Source organism: Rhinolophus sinicus, chromosome 6, assembly GCF_057876585.1.
Source record: "Rhinolophus sinicus isolate RSI-liver-muscle chromosome 6, RSI-T2T, whole genome shotgun sequence".
NCBI lineage: Eukaryota > Metazoa > Chordata > Mammalia > Chiroptera > Rhinolophidae > Rhinolophus > Rhinolophus sinicus.
Window position 1 is genome coordinate 55120479 of NC_142506.1, and position 19240 is coordinate 55139718.

Below are 19240 nucleotides of genomic sequence, written 5' to 3' on the forward strand. Positions count from 1 at the left end.
CGCTTGGATGTCACCAGGGCCCCTCCCAGCTTCCCCACCTGGCGCTCGCAGAAGGGGAAAGGGCTGCGAGCCAAGCCGTTGGTGTTTCCATCTCTGGAGGCCTGGCCCCGCCTACTTGTCCTTTCTCCTCTGGCTAACCGTGTTGACTTTGCGGGCGCCATCCCCAAAACAGGAAGCTCGCAGGGACCGGGACGTGCCGCCCGTGTCCCCAGGTAGGGGCACCGAGGAGGTGGCCCACGGAGCGTGCAACTCCCCACGGGGCTTGGAGAACCCAGTCGTTTGTCCATGCCCGCGAGTCTCGTCGCGGAGGGCAGGGCAGGGGAATAGGCCTGCACGTGGAAGGAACCGAACCGTGAGGGCAACCTCGCAAGTGAACCCTGTAACACGCAGAACTGCCCTGGGAGGAACTGCTGCCCTCCCCCAGCAGATTTCCCTCAAATCACTCCTCTTGTTTAACCAGAGAATTCAGATCTGAGCCCAGGTCCGTCTGAGAGTTTCCCCTGGGGTGATTCCTAAAGGCTGGTCTGTGGCTCTGTCCGAGGTTGTTGGTGGAGCTTGTGGAAAAACTAACAATTTAGTTTTTCATCAAACTGTTCAAGCCAAAGGATTTTCCTTTCTTCTGATACTTTTTGGAATGAACATTTAATTTTTTGGAAACTTTTTAAGTATAGTTGTTGACATGCAATATTATATCAGTTTCAGATGTACAATATAGTGATTTGACATTTATCTAATGATGTGATCACCCCACTAAGTCAGTAACCATCTGTCACCTTGTAAAGTTATTACAATATTATGGACTATATTCCCCTTTACCTCCTTCACCCATCCCCCCACCTTCCTCCAAAACTTGTTTAATATTATTACTTGGAAAAATTAAAAGCAGCTCTATATTGATGCCTAAAATGGGAGAAGGGAACATTTATTATACAGGCATACCGCAGGTGTATTGCACGTTCACCTCCAGACCACAATAAAGGGAGTCGTGAAGATTTTGGTTTCCCAGTGCATATAAAAGTTACGTTTTAGAGTATACTGGAGTCGCATGTTACCACACTAACATGATGTCGAAAAATGCAATGTACCTACCTTAGTTAAAAAAATATTGATAAAAAAGGCTAACAATCATCTCAGCCTTCAGCAGGTCATAACTTTTTTGCTGGTGGAGGGTCTTGCCTCGATGTTGATGGCTGCTGACTGATGAGGGTGGTGGTTGCTGAAGTTGGGGTGGCTGCGGCAATTTATGAAAATAAGACAGTGGAATTTGCTGCTTCTATTAACTCTTTCATGAACTATTTCTTTAGTATGCAATGCTGTTTGTTAGCATTTTAGCCACAGAACTTTCAAAATTGGAGTTAGTCCTCTCAAACCCTGCCACTGCTTTATCAACTAAGTTTAGGTAGTATTCTAAATCCTTTGTTGTCGTTTCAACAATCTTCATAGCATCTTCACCAGGAGCAGATTCCACCTCAAGAGACCACATACTTTGCTCATCCATAAGAAGTAACTCCTCATCCATTATAGTTTTGTCATGAAGTTGCAGCAATTCAGTCACATCTTCAGGCTCCATTTCTAATTCTAGTTCTCTTGCTATTTCCACTACATCTGCAGTGGCTTCCTCCACTGAAGTCTTGAACCTCTCAAAGTCATCCGTGAGGGTTAGAATTAACTTCTTCCAAACTCCTGTTAATGTTGATATTTTGACCTCTTCCCATGAATCACGCATACATATTCTTAATGGCATCTAGAACGATGAGTCTTTTCTAAAAGGTTTTTAACTTGCTCGCAGGGTTGCCACAAACCTTCAATTTATAAATAAATAAATATTGCACCCTTCAATTTATAAATAAACCTTCAAAAAAATAAATAAGTAAATAAATAAATACAGGGCAGGCCTGTCCTGCTTTAAGTACACAAGTTTCCTATGACACCTTCAGAAACCACTGGGTGGAAATGCTGGATTAGGCGATCACTGGGGGGGTCCCCCTTTCCCTAAAACTTTTTCCTATTTTTAAAAACTTTTGAACATTTCATTGATTTCACTCTTTCATTAGGTAATACATTCACATAATTTTAAAAAACAACTATTTTTAAAAGGTTTGCAGTGAAAAGTCTCTCCCTACTCCATCATCTCTCTCCCACCCCACTTCCCAACCCCGATGCCCCCACATCCTCCCACACAAATGTAATCGCTCTAAAGTTTCTTGTCTCTTTTCCAAGTTTCTTTATACATACATAAGCAAATACAAATATACACTTCTATTTTACACAATGGTCATACTCTACTCTGTTTTTGTTTTCATTTAACGACATAGCTTAGAGTTCTTTCCACGTTTGCCCATGAGAGCGTCCTCATTATTTTTTTCAGTATTACGTTATGTGGACAAACCATATAATTGGTTTAACCAGTCTCCTGTTGATGGTCATGAGGACTGTTTCAATTATTTTGCTATTTCACCCGTGCCTTAGCGAATAATCCTGTTTGTTTTCAAAATGTGATTCATTTGGACCTAGACAAGACTGACTTGGTGAGAATAGTGGAGAGAGAATAGTGTTGGAGAGAACAGTGCCGGTGCAGAGTACACACGTGTCCTCGATGTGCTCAGAGGACTGACACACATGACTCATGGGCCCCAAGATTGATCATACAGCCCCAAACACCCAATGGTGACAGGGATGCACAACCTCAGGAGGTCACCAGACTCTGGAAAATCCAATCGAGTCCTGCTAAGAGAATGACTTCAAGGGATGCCTAGGCCTGTTCAACGAAGGCAAGACTAATCACTGTAATTAGCTGACTGCACAATTAGAAGTGATTAAGCACATTACAGAAGAGGCTCAGCTCCCCACAACAGAAAATATCCCCTCAGCTCATTAACAATGGCTGCTGCTTTTCTCTCTGTTTTCCTTAGCCTATGTTTGCAACATGTATCTACCTTCGCAACAGGGTATTATTTTTCCTTCTCAGATTAATTTCTTTTCAACACAATGTAGCAGATGGAAGAGCCAAGTAGCCAAATCACTGGCTTAATTTTTCTATTTTGAAATTGAGATATAATCTGTGCAGTAAAATGCACGGATGCTAAGTCTACAGTTCACAAGTTTTTACAAACGAATAGGTCATGTAACGAACACCCCAGTTAAAAAACAATTTCTTTTTTCCCTCCAGAAAGTTCCTTCATGCCCCTCTTTCTAATCACCTCCTACCTCACCCCAGGCAACTGTTCTAAGTTGATTTTGGTAAGGAGAAATAACTGATTGTATGACACGAATTGGGAAGTAGCACCCTCTGAATCGAAAGGGTATAGAATTCATTCTCTTATCCTTAAATTCTTGAGTGTGTGTGTGGGAAGTCATCCCAGTTGCTGAGTATGTATTTTACTTTTTTCTCCCTTAGACTGTTACTGCATACTTTAAAATTTTTTTTTAAACTCACTTAAATTTAGTAGTTTCCAGATGAGCTGAGCCTAATTGTACGTCAATATCTTGCATCACTTCCTTCTGAGATACCCAGAACCAGAGATCAGAGAGCAAGGTTGTGAATGGAAGTTTAGAAAAGAGAGAACTGGGTGCCCAAAATAGAAAGAACCCTCCGCAGGCAGGACTGCCATCAAAGCAGGTAGGGGCTGCAAAGAAAAGAATTTCCACTTACAAGTGAGGACAGACCAAGGACACACACAAGATTCCATTTTGCCAATGACCAAGGATGTTGAAAGGCACTGTGAACTTAGTAATAAGAGTACTGGAGGACCTGGGTCCCTTGGGTGAAATAAGCAATCTCTGGAAGAGATTACGAGGCATAGACCTACAAGTCTGAGAAGGGCAGAATGTCCCACTGGTGACTGAACCTTGGGTTTGATGTCTCTCTGTGCCAACTGTCACCCTGGGCATGGTAAAGCATTTCACATAGTTGCCCCCACCCCAATACCCCAAGGAGTGTGTGTGCAGTGGGGAAAGGGTATGCAGGGAGGCAGTCATAGAAGGGGGGGGCAGATGGCTGTATTGTTGGGGGGTGGGTGTGGCCAAGAGAGAAAAGCTCCCTGCCTCCTGGTGCTGTGGACCCCAGGGAAGGATAGAGGACAGAAGTTCTGCATCCCCAAGGATACCCCAAACTACCTCTTATCCAGAGTCCCTGGGGCAGCTCCTGCCCAGGTGGATGGGGGAGCTATGAATTTACCTGAAGAGCAGAGCTCATGGCCCTGGGCCACCAGTGAGGAACAATGTTCATCAAGTTTAGTGACAGGAGTAGGACTGAGCCACAGAGACCTGGGGACTTGTATGGCTGCCAGACTGAGTAGAAACCAGTAGTCCCTGCTTGCATGTGAAAGTCAGAATGACCCCACCCCCTACTTTGGACTGTGTAAGCCTTAGGGTTTGGGGACAAGTGAGTGAAGGAGCCCCATGAAGATGACATACTGAACTTTCTGTAACTCAGGCCAATGGGGAAAAGCCAGCTTTCTCTATAGGAGAAAAATTTTAAAGATAGGATACCTTGCACCCTAAATTTGTAGGACAAAGCTAGGTACTTACTCTCATCTGAACCCTGAGATACCTTTGCACTGGGGTAACATTTCCTGCTTTAGCAGCAACTTTGAGAACTTGTGCTCCAACTCCCCCATGGCTTTCTGCCTGTGGCACTTTGCTCTTACTGACCCCTTGCCTCCAATGTCCTCCCTTCCCACCTGTAATCATTAAAGTCCTACTCATTCTTTAAGACCTAATTCCAATTTACTTGCTACACGACGCCTCTCTCATCACCTCCACCAGAAGCAGTCTGTCTTGCTCCTTTACTTTAACAGAACTTTGTTTCAGCATTCTTTTTCACATTACACCTAATAGTGTATTATAATTGTTTGTCAACTTTCTTTTTAGAGCTAATAAATCATAACTGCATATCTTGATATCTCCCATAATGCCTTATACCTAGAAAGTACCCCTTAAATTAAAAAACAAAATCAAAATTACTGCCAAGGTATGACAGTGGGAATGTCCTTCCAACACCTCTCGTCCTCCTCCCCTTTGTGTCACCATCAGTGTGAGTAGATTGGGCCCCACCCAGCTCCAGGGGTGGTGTAAGTCTCCACTTGCCAAAATGATAGGTTTCTTTGAGCCTCAGCCAGTCAGCACATGGCAGGCCCACAGTGATTGGTCCTGGGGTGGTCCAATCAGAATGAAGCACAGGACTCATGCTCAATGATTATGGGAAGCAATAGCCCCTTTCTTGCCAGGCTAATTATCACTGTCAAGAAATTTCAACTGAGTTATTCAATTTTAGCTGACTTGTCATTCACAGGCCTCTTGCAACCATGAAGAAAGCCAGCCTAAAGAAGAATCTGGCCCACAAAGGACAGGAAGAGAAAATCAGAGAAATGGAGCTGGAGCCCTGATTAAACCATTTTGGAAACCTGCCCTAACAGTGAACTTTTCAGCCATACGAACCACTAAATTCTCTTCATGGTTTCTCTTACTTGCAACCCAAAGCATCCTAACCAGTGCATTGGGAATGTGGCATTGTGGTGAGCATTGTGAGTTCACACATGTACACACACACACACACACACACACACACACACACACACCCTGACTCTTTCTAGGAAGAGGGAAATACACACACATCTCCAATTCCTCAATTACAACAATTGATTTTACAAAATTGCACATGTTCACGCTTTTGATAACAATTACCAAGACATGCAACTGATATATCTTTTGATAATTTTTCATTGAATTCTGTATTAAAAATGATGTTGCAATTTTAACCTAAATTCTTAAGAATATCTCAGACTCTAGCAACTGTAATATAGTGTACATGTTTTTCCTTTTAAAGGATTAATATAAGACTAGATTTCAGGTAGTGAGCACACAATAGAATATACAGATGTCACGTTACAAAGTTGTACACCTTAAATTTATAAAATGTTATTAACCAATGTTATCCCAATAAATTTAGTTTAAAAATTACCATATTGCCGTGTTTCCCCAAAAATAAGAACTAGCCAGACAATCAGCTCTTAATGCGTCTTTTGGAGCAAAAATTAATGTAAAACCCGGTAGTATAGTATATATAGTATAGTATAGTATAGTATAGTATAAAGGCCCAGTCTTATATTATATTAAAATAAGATCGTGTCTTATATTAATTTTTGCTCCAAAAGATGTATTAGAGCTGATTGTCCGGCTGGGTCTTATTTTCAGAGAAACATGGTGTTTGTGACCCCTTTGAGAGTACTTAAAGAATAAAGCCAACGTTTACCTTAATGTGAAGTTTATATTTTCAACATTTCCTTAGAAGGTGAAATGGGGTTCTAATAACTGGAAGGTGATATTGACTTTTTCTTGATTGGTTCTATGCCTTGACCTTCTTTACAACTTTGTTTTCATATTTTCCAACCGGCTTGTTTATTGGCTTCCTTGGCAAACAGCCTGAAGTTTCTTCTCTAGGGACCTAGCTCCTTGTGAGATGGGACCACATCATGTGCCTCTTTCGTAACACATGCCCTCCTCATGCCATCATGCCATGTGGAGTCTCAGAGCTTCTTAAGACCTGGTGGAGAGCCCACGGAAATTTCCACAGCAACTGCTCAGCCCCAGCCCCCCCACCCAGGACTGGTTACAAGTCCTACCCGCTCAAGGACACTGAGCCTGGCTCTGGGTCAGGCCCCAGGTCTATTTATGACTTTTTATCTCAGGGTTTGCACCTTGGCACTTTGCACTCAGGAAACCTTCTCCCCTCACCAGTCAATACACACACACACACACACACACACACACACACGTCCTTATCTGGAGAAGAGGTGAACAGTGGGTCAAATAAACTTGCTTCCTTCGAGGCTGCCTGGGTGGCCCCAATGTCTCCTTACCTCTGGCTCATTCTTCTTGGTTGGTGGCCTACATCCTTTGATGGGAACAAAGAAAACCTTCTAACATTCAGATAAAATATCTTTATGCCCACTGACAAGCTTATTAATGTCTCACGTTTCCCCCCTTACTAGGGAAAATTTGTCTCCTAAGGGGCCAAGAACCTCTTCCTCATTCCCACCATACCTACCCCTGAGCTCAGCTCACTGACAGAACTCGTCACTGATCAATCCCAAGGCCCCTGTGGGAGCTGCTCAGGGAAGAGCTGGGCCCATGAGGGACCAGGGGCATGTGATGCCTGAGAGACAGGTGACGAGCTACCCTGCTTCTACCCCAGCAGCACCGCTCTCTCCTCCAGGGCAAGGAGTGAGAAGGGACTCGGACCAGAGAACCCGAAATCAGCAGGGCTCTACCATTCTACCAGGTCCCTTAGGCACATTACCTAACCTCTGTTCTAAGGGGCCAAATACCTGACTACCTACTGATTCTTAATTTTATTTTATGATAGTACTATCACTATTTTTAGCAATGGCTATGTTTATTAAGTGATACAGATATCGGCTGAAGCCTCCCGAGATAAAAGACTGGTTTCAAAGTTCTCTGCACATCCTGTGAAAGTCTAAAGTCCTTCCCAAAAGTTGGGCCAATTCCCGGGGGGCCAGGGCAGAAGGAGGGAGGAGGCTTCCATTTCCACTGTCATCTCTGGCCCTGAGCCCCTGCCACTGCTGAGTTCCATCAGTTTGTGGCCTGTCCCGCCATCTGTGGCTGTCCCTACCTGAAGCGGTGCCAATCCCTTCAGGGGAATGGAGAGGATCTACACAACTTCAAATTAAACAGTAGCTACCTCTGCTCTCAGGTGTTTTTACCCTTCTCATCCTACGAGGGCTCTTATTGGCTGATTCCCCTTGTGGAGTGGTCCAGCTTGGTGGTTCTTTCCTCTCCTCACCTCCACATCTCTCCTCCTTAACCCTTTCCTTTTGGATTGCCTCCAGAACCCCAAATTCTTCTCACTGTATTCTGTAGAGCCATTTATTTCTGTACCATCCCATCGGCTCAACTCAGCCACTCAAACTCGCCAAGGTGCGTAGTTAGGGTCTTCCACTCAGTCAGCCTACCTTCTTATGGATCAGGCAATTGCGGCGATAAATAGTTTTTTCTCACTCTATTAAGATGGCAATACAATTGCGGCTAAATTCTCACCAAATGACAATTGCATTTGTCTGGAAAGCAGAGAAAATGAAGAGGAGCATTTTGCATCTGATTCTGCCCAACCTGGGGAACCTGTTTGCAAGGAAATAGGGAGAGAAAGTTCAATGTTACCAGGATTCTGGGACAGCTGGGGAGGGCCTGCTAGATGGTGAAGTGTGTGCCACGCCTTAGGAAAGTGAATCCCAAAATGTTTGGAGAAAAGTTAGTGATCCAAGAATAAAGGAAAGGCAGCTCACGTAGGACTAAATGAAATAACAAGTTGCAAATGATCCCAAAGAGGGAACACAGAAAAACAGGACCACGATCAAATATGCATGTAGGTAAGTGAATGGGTCAGCAGGCTGTTCCTTTCCATGCTGGCTGCAAAAGCTCTGGCATCTTCATCATGTGATTTCCAAGGGAGTTGTCTCCATTCCATACGGGAGATTTTAATGGGCCAGCCCTGGCAGTGGCACATGTTCCATTGGCTGGAACTTGATCATGTGGTCACACCCAACTGCAGGGGAATCTGGGAAATGTAGTCTCACTATGTGCTCAGAAGGTAGAGAAGAGCACAAATTTTATCCAGTAGCAACACACTCCTTCAATTTTCCTTATTACGGGAAAGAATAATCAGGATGGGAAGCTGAGGAACAATGTCAGTAAGAGGAATTGAAGCTCCAAGTACACAAGGAGGTAGTAAGACAGTCACTTGCTGCCCCAGAAGAACTGTCTTCTGACATGGAGGAGTTACACCCAAGGGTACTGAGGGTGCTCAGAAAAGTTAACTTCATCTTTGAGGAACTTTAATGAACAGAAGTGCTGCTGGAAGACTGAAGAGGCAGGCAATGTCATCTAATTTTCATAAAGCCTAAGAAATTGGAATCTAAAAAGTATACATTGGTCAACTTGACATTGATATGGGAGGAGTGGCTAAAAGAGGTGATCAAGTGAGTGGTCTCCAACATTCAAAGGAAAAGAATTGATCACAAAGAGCCAGCATATGGTCCAGACGAACTTTGTTTCTGCTTTTGAAAGGACTAGCCTTAACAATGTTCCTATGTTTAAACTTAATAATACTCCTTCAGGAAGTTTATGCTAAGGAATCAATGCAAATGATGGACAATTATTTTGCGCAAAAAGATGTGATCACCGCTTCATTTATAATAGCAAAAAATGGAGGTACAACCCTAAAAGTACAGCAGTAGAGGAATTGTTACGCAACTTACTAATTTTTAATACAGTGAACTATTATACAGCCTTTAAAACTGTTTTGAAGAGTTTTTAATGATGTGAGAAAATACTATGAAATACTGTCAATGAAACAAAATAAGGATGCAAATATCAGAGAATGTAAGCTCTCAGTGATGTGAAAAATATCAGCACAGGAAAAAGATGAAGGAAACATGCTGAAATGTTAACAGTAGTTATCTCAGATGGAAAAATTATTGGTCATTGTTAATTTACTCTATGTACTTTTCCGCATTTTGCAACAGTGGGTGTGAATTACTTCTACAAATAGGAAAAAAACTCGAAAAACCTTATTTTCTGAAAAAAATTTAAAAATCATCAGGCTGGTTGAGCAGAGCAACCTCATATATAGAGGACACCTTGATTTCATAAGACATTTGTCAAAGTCCTTCAACATACCCATGTGCATTGATGCGTGAAATTGTGATTCAATTATTATCAATATGAAATGGAGACAACTCTCTTGGAAGTCACCGAATGACCGTTGCCAATCCAGAGTTCTAGCTCCATTGGCTCCTGTTCTGCTCAATATTGTTACCTATGCCTCTGGTAAACATCTAGAGCCGCACTGTTCAATATGGTATCCACTAGCCACATATGACTTAAATTTAAATTAATTTGAATTATAAAAGCAGCAAGAGAAAAACAACTTGCTACATCCAAGGAAACCTCCATAAGACTATGAGCAGATTTTTCAGCAGCAACTTTGCAGGCCGGAAGGCAGTGGCACGATACCGTCAAAGTGCTAAAAGAAAAAACTGCCAACCAAGAACATGCTACCTGGCAAAGTTGTCTTTCAGAACTGGAGTTTTCCAGACAAGCAAAAACTGAAGAAAGTGAGTGAAATACAATTTAAAATTGCAATTACCATTTAAAATGACAATTTAAAATTCAGTTCCTTGGTTGCACTAGCCTCCTTTCAAGTGTTCGATAAACACACGTGGTCAGTGGCTACCATAATGATAGCACAGAGCATTTCCATCACCACAGAGCACTCCTCGGGAAAATGCTGATCTAGGGGTAATGCTTATCAGTGTCACAGAAGATACCAGGCTGAAGAAGTATGCCTCCCAGACGATCACCACGGGCTGGCACAATGAGTCAGGTTTAACCAGATAAACTTTAACAGATGTAAGCATAACATCCTCCATGGAGGCTCCAAAATCCAACTGCAGAGGTATAGCAGAATTGTGGGGAGAACTGATTTTTCTTGAAGACAAGCTCCCTATGCATTTAGAAGGTAATGCACCTATCCCAAATAATGAGCTCTTGAGCTGAATTAATGAAGTAGACAGTTCAGAACAAGGAAGTGACAGTTCCAAGCTACACTGGTCAAACCACAGAGAGTTCAAGTGATTTTCCTTCAGTGGTATTTTCAGAACTAGAATCGGCTGTAACGAAGTTGATAAAACAAAACAATTTGAATCATTAGGGACTGCTATTGGTTATAAGCAGATCACAATCGGGAACTAGCACAGAATATGGGAGAAAAATTGTTACAAATAGGCCAGCTACTAGATTTTGGCGGCGTTGTGCCTTGTTTACCAAACAATGAGTCATAACTACAGAAGTAATGAGACTGAGAAACTGTTAATATGGCCCTGCAGTGGAGGGAGGGAGATAATCTGAGCAAAAGCCAGAGGTAATCAGTGTTTAAGGTTTTATAGCAATACAACTAGAGCTTTGAAAAACAGCTTTGTGGTTAAAATTTCTGCAGGAAAAAGAATTTTGTTATAGTACATCTAAAATTTTCTAACCCCATCTAAAAATAAATTCTTACATTAGATAAGAACTCCTCTTTTAAAAAAAAGTTATGTTTTTGATGTGTGATTTCCTAAAAAAGCAACTATCACATTATAGTGGAGTAGACAGAATTGTGTTCAGTTTTGAGTATTTCAGTCCGAAAGGGATGCTGAAGTATTTGAGGGAGAGAAAGGAGCTGAAAGGATAAAGTTCTAGAAACAATGGAAAACAGGATATTAGAACTGAAACGAATGTGTGTGCTCCTGGGATAAAAGGGAGGGATTGGAATTGGATTTCAACTCAATATAAGGAAGGGCTTTCCAACAGTTTCAGGTGACGCAGAGGCTGCAGGAAGCACTGCAGGGTGGTGGAGAAGGATGGATTCCAGTTAGGCCAACCTGAGTCTGCATTCTGGTACTTTCTAGCCATGTGACCTTGGACACGTTATGTAACTCTGCTAAGCCTCAGTTTCTTCACCCATAAAAAGAGGTAACAACTCTGTCTTAATGTTATTATAAGAATTAAATAAGACAATGATGCCTAGTGCTATCCTAGCTCCTGGCACATGGCAAATCCTCCATCAATGTTATCTCTTAGCTACTATGATAGTTACGGCAGAGGCTGCATAATCACTGATGGGAGGAGCCATAAAACAGGTTTCTGGACTGATAGATGGTTAGGAGGTGTGGAGCCATTACTAGCAAACTGGAAGTTAAAAGGTGACGTGTGACAAGTATTCTGCAGTCAAATCAGTTTGACAAATGCTGGAATAATTGAAGTTAACAGGTTTGTTTACTCTGTGACTTCCCTGAGCCTTTAACATACTGCCCTAAATTTTAAATCCCCCATCATACTTGGCCACAGAACCCTTTCTCACCGACCATCTTGAGGGAAGAGAGTATTTTGAACACATTTTAGAAAACATTGAATGAGACGACTTCTGAGATTCTTTCTGACTTTGACATCTAAAAAAGTTATGAATGTCAAGTGTGGTAACGTTTATAGATATTGTTTATTGAGCACTTATTATGAGTCAGGCACTGAATTTAAGCACTTTAGATACCTAATGTCATATAATTCGCACAGTAATCCTATGACATTATCATCATCCCCTCTTTACAGTTGATAAAACAGACTCAGAGAGGTTAAGCGACTTGCCCAAGGTCACACAGCTAACACATGGTAGAACGAACCATGAATATAATTTTGCCTGTTCCTTCAAAGCCCTGCTCTTAACCACTAGGCCATACCTTAGCATAGACTACTGATATTTTGTGTATGATTGGGTCAACTAAGTATGATGATGAATATTTAGAGAAAAAAACCAACATGGGGTTGGCATTATAGAAAGAGGAAAAGAATACAGACCAGGAGCTAGGAGACTTGGGTCTTGAAGTCTTGTCTTGCAAGTTTAGATCCCATGCCCTTTCTACTGACCAGCATTCAAGCCAGCTATTCATGCGAGACTGCTTTAAGGTTTTGGGGAGAGGTCATTGCAACCACTAGATAAGGAAGTGAGAGATTATCTCTATATTAAATGACCACAAGACTTTCTTTTCCCTTGTTAGAGATGTCCGTGACTTGATCTGATGAAAAGGAGGCCCCAGTTTGGGGTAAAACTTCACATATGCCCTTTACCGCCATATGCATCCTAGATGAGCTAAAAGGGAAGTGGAATTCCTTTGCTTCCTCTCGTCTTACCACTTTACTACATGATAACTACATGCTACTTAACATTGTGGATAAAAAAAGGGGGTGTGTGTCTGTACACTGCCATGTGGTCAGGCTCTGAGCGCAATCAAAAAGCCCGGTCCTCTCTGGCTCCTCGGCTCTCTAGGAGGCATCACTCGGGGCCTGAGCCTCCTACAGGCCAGGACCTGGGTTTATCTTTGCTTCTCCAGCACCACCGGCCAGAGAGCCCATAGCAACTCAACGCTGCAGGCTGACCTGGGCTCGAGGTCCCCCTGGTGGCTCCAGGCGGAATCTGCTGCCCTCGTGTGGCCATCCTGGCTCAGCGCTAACAGAAGGGAATATTCAGGGCAAATGGAGTCCCCGGAGAGACCAGAGGAGAAGCACTTGAAGGACAGAGGAACGGAAAGCCACGATGAAAGGATCAGCCTTCCTGTAGGGCAAGGGTCCTCCAATTTTTTGGTCTCAGGACCCCTTTACCGTCATAAAAATTACTGAGGACCCCACAGACTTTTGGTTCTGTGGATGAATTCTATTCTGTTTAGAAATTACAACTGGGAAACTTTAAAAAACATTGATGCATCGATTCCTTTAAAAATAATAAACACTCATGTTAACACAAATAACACATATTTATGAAAATAGCTATATTTTGATAAACAAAAAAGATACTTTAATGAAAAGAGTGGCATTTATTTACATTATTGTAATTCTTTTTAATAGAATACAATACTTTAACAGAAGACAGCTAGATTCTCCTATCTTTTGCATTCAATCCCTTGTGATCTCACATCATGGCTTCTGGAAAACACCAGTGCACACTCATGAGAGAAGGAGAATGAACAAGGCAAAGATCTCTTAGTATTACTATGAAATAATTTTGAAGTAGTGGGCCCCGGGGACCACACTCTAAGAACTAAACCTGACACAGAGTTCTCTTCCATCAGCTCAAGAGACCAGGGCAGGGGGAGCCGGGAAGGGAAGCTACCTGGTGGAGAAAGAACCAGTATGTTTCCCATCCTCTCTTTCACCCTGACTCATGGGCACTCGGTCTGAGTGGCAGCCCAGACGACCTTTGCTCCAAGAGGAAGCTTCTGCAGGAACAGACGGCAAAGCCTTACAAATTTTTTCCTTTTACGTTCATAACAGCTAGACGGATGTGAGATAGAGAAATTAAGGAAGAATATTGGCTGAGTCAGTGTTTCCCCATCAGGGACAAGATTTTTACAATTCTCTCCGGGCTGAGGGAGAGAGGAGTGGACAAGAGGAGGCAGACAGAATGAAGTTGTGGGAGGGGTCGCTGCGAAGAGCCCAGGCCCAATGGCCCCTCTCTTCTCCCTCATCAGGCTTCCCTCTGAGGAGGTGGCAGAACCCCAGATAACAGAGGGGAACTGCACCCTCCGGCCTGGGGACCTGGGGACCACAGGCTTTCAGAGGTCCTTGTGCTACCATGGTCTGACCACTCAAGAGCAGAGATGGCTGCATTGGAAGTATGGCAGACGGCCTAAGACTCCACGGAGTTTCCTGTGGTCTAAGAGAGCAGCACCCTTCCTGTGACCCTGAGATGGGCACAGAAGCCAGCAGAGGGGCAGGGTGGGAGACACTGAGAGGGTCCCTTAGTTGGGACAAGGGGAGGCGACGTGCATCCTAAGACCAGAGATCATTCAGCCCAAATAAAAGGAGACTAACAGTGAACAATCTGAAAAAGACACTAAGAGAACCAACCCATTTACAACAGCATCCAAAAGAATGAAATATTTGGGAATAAACTTAACCCAGGAGGCAAAAGACTTTCCATAGATTCAAGGCAATCCTTATTATCAAAACCTCAATGACATGTTTTGAGGAAATAGAAAAACCATCCTAAAGTTCAGATGGTATCTCGAGGGATTCCAAACAGCCAAAAGAATCTCGGAAAAGAACAAAGTTGGAAGCCTCATACTTCCTGATTTCAGAACTTAGCACAAAGCTACAGTAATCAAAACAGTGTGGTAACGGCATAAAGACAGATCAAAGGAACAGAATAGAGACCCCAAAAATGAATCCTTGTACATATAGTCAAATGGTCTTCAACAAGGGTGCCAAAACCACTCAACGGGGAAAGATCAGCTGCTTCCACAAACGGTGTTGGGCTATCCACAGGCAAAGAATTAAACCTCACACCACATATGAAAATTAACTCAAAATAGATTACAGAAGAGCCCAAAGTGTAAAACTCCTGGAAGAAAACACAGGTTTATGACACTGGATTTGGCAATGATTTTTGGGATCTGACTCTAAATGTAGAAGCAACAAAAGAGAAAAATAGACAAATGGGACATCATCATACTTAAAAAGTTCTCTTCATCAAAGGATCAACAGAGTGAAGAGGCAACCTACAGAATGGGAGGAAAAAACATGCAAATTATATATTTGATGAGGGGTTAATATCCAGATTATGTAAAGAACTCAACAAAACACAAATCATTGGATTTAAAAAATGGGCAAAGGGCTTGAATAGACATTTCTCCAAAGAAGATACACAAATGGCTTCTAAGCTCATGAAAAGATGTTTGACATCACAAATCATTACGGAAATGCAAATTGAAACCACAAAGAGATACCGCCTCACACCTACTGGGATGGCCGCTATCAAAGAGAGAAAATAGCAAGTGTTGACAAGACTGCAGAGCAACAGGAACCCATGTGCACTGTTGGTGGGAATGTAAAATGGTGCAGCCACTAAGGAAAATAACATGGAAGTCCTCAAAAAATTAAATAGAATTGCCATAGGATCCAGCAATCCCACTTCTGGGAATATATATATATATATATATATATATATATATATATATATATATATAAAATATATATATATGAAAGCAAGCTCTCAAAGAGGTATTTGCACACCTATGTCCATTGGAGTATTTATTCACAATAGCCAAGAGGTAGTGAAGCAATCCAAATGTCCACTGACAGATGAATGGATACACAAAATGGGGTGTCTACACACAGTGGAATATTACTCAGCCTTAAAAAGGAAGGAAATTCTGTCACATGCTACAACATGGATGGGCCTTGAGGACATATGCCAAGGGAAATAAGACAGTCATCAAAAGACAAATACTGGCATGTTTCCACGTATATGAGGTATCTTGAGTAGTCAAATTCATAGAAACAGAAAGTAGAAGGGTGGTAGCCAGGGGTTGGAGGAGGGGAAAGGAGGAATTGTTCAATGGGTACAGAGTTTCAGTGTCGGAAGATGAAAATTTCTGGAGCTCTCATGCACAATGTGAATATGTTTGACACTATTGAACTATACATTTAAAAATGATTAAGATCGTAAATTTCATGTTTTCGTTTTCTGGTTTTGTTTTTTTTACCACAATTAAGAACAAAAAGAAATAAAAGTAGACAGGTGACAATCGAGGACTGAATGTGCCTTCCCCACCCCTTAGGTGCTGCTCTAGGGAGAAGAGGATGATTCATAAAACTTGAATTTACCAGTTTTATTTTCTAACAACAGGCAAAATGGGGCGTAAGTTATAGATAAAGAAAGTTATAGCGAACACTGTTAGTTGTCTATCTGGATCCTTCCTGTTCTTTTCCCATTTCTTCCTTACTGATCTTATTCAGGTATCCACCCCCCCGTGAGACTCAGGGCTAAGTTCTGGTTGGTCTAGACTGGCCACAACAACCCCACACGCAGCCACTGACTGGTATAAGTCAATGAGATTCAGGGGGAGACCTGCCTGGGGGCTTCTAAGAATGATATTCATTTATTCATTGTCCCTAAAAAAAATGACCCAGAAAGATCCTTTCCCTCCTTCTCCCCCTGCCAGAGCTCTTCTCTCTCTGCATCTGGCTGGTGCAGATAAGAATGCCAGAAAAGAAAACGGAAAGAATGAAACATCTGTCAATGATGATTTCATTGAACAGCTGAATACACCAAAGCCCAAACCACTGTACTCCTTGTGATATGACATAATTAACTCTACTGTTTAAAGCCAACTGCTCGAGCCTAAATTAAGACCTATCCCAATCCAACCAACGTCACCCTGTACTAAAGCCTTCAGATACTCGCAGCCAAAGCACCCTGACTGTGCTACGTATTTTTCTCATACCTGGATACACACACATTCTGCAGCGGGGCCACCTGGAGCCACGGGAGGTTCGAGGTCCCTCAGCTACGCGCTCCGAGTCCTCCTGCACGGACGCCTCTGATCAGCTCCATTTCACTGTGTGTGACGCCACCATACCCACCTTGTGTCTGATGTGTGCTTCTCTGGAAACTAAAATTTCTTTCAATGAACCACACTCCAAGCCCCTTGAGACCTGAGTCTTTTCACTTCTGCATCTTCACATGGCCTGGAATCCACCAAGTACGTAACATAGGAGGAATAAATCAATTTCCTCCTGAATTCAGAGGGATCATGCCCAGAAGAGTCTGTGTCTGTGGGGACAACGGACCGAGTCCCCCTCCACCTGTACCAGCCCCTTCAAACTACCCTCAATGCACAGAGCCCAGACCAGATATGGAAAAACGAAACTGGGTCCCTACTAAACACAATATATAAAAATACATTTTGGATGGATTAAAAATCTTAATATGAGAATAAGAATTTGAGCTTTTAGAAAACCTTGAGGGAAGGGCAGGACCTCTTAAAGAAGGTTCAAAGGCATAAGCCATAAAGGTGAAAGTCTGATACATTTAACAACATTAACATTTAAAAATTACGTGGGCATCCAAAAGATCCCTCGGGGAGGTACAGACAGGCCACAGTCTGGGGAGGGAATCTGAAATGCATACAATTGACTAAAGATGAGCATCTCTCCCGAGCATATCTCTTTCAAGGCCTAAGTATCCGTAAGTAAAAGGCAAACCATTCAAATAAAAAATGGGCAAAGGATATGAACAAATAACCGACAAGGAAATCCTCACAGCCCAAACGTAGGAAAAGATGCTTAACCTCACTGTAACTAAAACCCAAAGGAAACACCCATCCGATTAGCAAAAATGAAAATAATACCAGATGTACTAAGGTAGAGCTGGAGGAACGGGGGCGGGGGGGGGGGACTCTCAGACTGCAGATGGGAAGGTAAAGGGATCCAAGTGCTGAGGGAGCATTTTCCAATCAATGAGCAAACGGCTGGTACTCACCCAAGTCTAGTTATAACACAGAAATCCTGTCAACACCTGGACGGTCCACCAATATCACAACATATAAATAGCAGAATATCATACAAGACAATACGAAACAATACGTAAATAACAGAACCAAAGCTACCTTCAGATACATGAATGTCTAAAGAATGCAATAGTAACATTTTTTAAATTGTCAAATATGGACAGTGTGACATCATTTCTATAGTTTGAAAACATGCCGATGTGCAAAACAAAACTAAACATGGAAGGGAAGGGTATGTTGACTTCAGGACAACGGAAGGGAATAAACAGGATGGAGGCAGTATACAAACAGGACTTCAGAATTATAAGGTTTTATTTCTAAGAACAAATCTGGTGCAAATATGGAAAAAAATGTTAAGATTAGTTGATTGGTTACGTGGGGGGAGGGGATATAGGTGTTTGCACACCAGTTCTCTGTTCTTAGCATGTTTGAATTATCTTTTTTTTTTTAAATCCTCTTTTTTCCCCTCCTCTACTTGGGTGCTGGGTTCCCCCATTTCCCAGCTACAAAGGAACCAAGCTTCCACAGTCTCCTTACGCATATTTGTTTTCTCCCCAGTGGCGCTTACCCTTTGGTCTTCCCACATTTACTTACATTTTCCCAGTCTTAACCTTCACCTGAACATTTCCTCACAGGCACGGTGCATTCCCGTCACCCCCCACCCCATCCACCTTCTGCTTTTACCTCTGAATGTGGCTTCCCTCCCTAGCACCTAGGTTGGGCCTTTGACAAAGACCTCTTTAAGCCGAACAAATCCAAACACTTGTCAGGTCTTGTGTTTGGAAGCCCCACCCTGAAACCAAAGATAAGCATTGCCCTACTTGCCACAGTCAATCAGCTTCTCCCATTTTCCTTCCCCTTTCAATCCCTTGGGAGCTTTTATCATCAGGGACTAGCCCTCATCTTCTTAAAATTCTCCCTCCTGTGGCTTTCACCACCGTGATGCCACCACCGTGGGTGTCTTGACTGTGAGTGAGTCACAAGCCAGTTACAGCTGATTCCAAATGCCAGTCCTCAGACATGCCACCACTGCGTCAACCACATCTGGCTTCCAGCCTCCCACGTTGGCCTCTGCTCTTCTACAGACAACCCAGGAGAAAGAATGTTCCTGTCAAACATCAAAATACGTAATTCTCTTATTCTTCTCATGATAAATAGCCAGATTCATAGCACTCACATTATTTCTGGAACAAGCGGACAAAGCTACTGAAGTGCAAACACAGCACCTGCATCTCCTCAGTGGTCTGACAGCCGTGCTCCATTCCAAGAGATTCTCCCTGCAGCCTGTGAGTGCTGCAAAGAAAAGGAGAAACCAACCTGTCCACACCCCTACCGCCACCCTG